This window comes from Leptodactylus fuscus, chromosome 4 (assembly GCF_031893055.1).
Source record: "Leptodactylus fuscus isolate aLepFus1 chromosome 4, aLepFus1.hap2, whole genome shotgun sequence".
NCBI lineage: Eukaryota > Metazoa > Chordata > Amphibia > Anura > Leptodactylidae > Leptodactylus > Leptodactylus fuscus.
Window position 1 is genome coordinate 184,674,803 of NC_134268.1, and position 1,520 is coordinate 184,676,322.

A 1,520-nucleotide genomic window follows, 5' to 3' on the forward strand; every position below is an offset into this window, starting at 1 on the left:
TGTACTTATTCGTATTCGTTTTTTAGGCTAAACACATCCATGCAGCTTTTTCATACACATTTTGGAACCCATGCAACATAAATGCCGTAAAAAAAACACAGCGTTTTATAGTACCTACAATGTGGATGGGATTCTGGCTAATCCTATCCACACATTACAGAAAAAAATCTGTGGATATGCTGTGATTTCAAAACCCATTGCGTGTTTGTAAATTGCAGTATGTCAATTATATTTATGGAAACGCTGGCATTTTCCCTATAGGTATATTTGGGGCAGAAAGTCCGCAGAGGAAAACTTTACGGACTTTCTGTGTAAAGTGCTGCAATTTTCACTGTGGCTCACTGTGTGGGGCCTTAGGGTTGGTCCACACTAGCGCTTGTATTCCGTCCGCAAGGAGTCCACATGGAGACCCCCCCCCGGACGGAATGCAATCGCAATTGCAAGCGATGTGCTTGCAAAGCACATGGAGCCCATAGACGAGTTAATTGTGCGGGCAGTGCGCGGCAAGCACACGGAGCCCATTATAGTCTATGGGCTCCGTGTGCTTAACTGCACAGCGCTTGCATTAGCGTTGGTATTCCGTTCGGGGGGATTTCCATGCGGACTCCTTGCGGACAGAATACAAGCACTAGTGTGAACCAACCCTTAGGCCCCACATAGTGAGCCACAGTGTAGTGGCCCTTAGGATGAAATCACACACAGCATTTTTATGGCTTTTTGTTGTATAAAATTCTATAAAATGACATATACACAGTATTTTGCTTTTTTTTCGTGTTACTGGGTTTTGCTATGGGTTACTTTTCCCACACGCTTCTTGATAGGTATTGGAAAACACATACAAGTTACATGTAAAAAAATATTACAAAACAATACCACCAAAAAACACTTGGTAAAAATTGTCATAAAAACAACTGAGAATTGGCATGTTGTTTTACAAGTATTTAAAGCATTGAATGAGCCCTAGGGGTATGTTCACACGGGATGACTTTACTGCTGAATTTCTGACATGTTTTAGTGCAGTTTATGCCAAAACTAGAACAAATACATTGATAAATGTTGTGCGCTGTGTATCAGATGATCTGGAGGCAGAGACAGTAAAGAGCCCTTGTTAATGCCCTTCTGACCCGCTACCTGTAATATAGAGAACTATGCATTTATACATTTATTGGGTTTCCTGCGGTATTTTGGCATTTAATAATATATTGTGTTTACATAGTAATGATACTGTGTAGTATTGTTATCATTACCATTCCTGGCAATGTCCTATGTGCTATTAAAATGAAGCTTTACTACTGGTAAGACCAACAATTTGTCTAAAAATATCTGTAATGAGCTATTTTTATGAAGCTTTACTGCAGTCCTTTCTATAGTTGAGCTGACTTGCAGAGTTGTCATCTTCGATCCTCGGATTCTGTCACAGTTACTAATAATCTCTACCTGTATCACTGTATTAGGAGGTAAATTAGAATAGATCCTATCCCATGGGTTCTGCATAGAGGCAGCTGGGTCCATATCCCAAT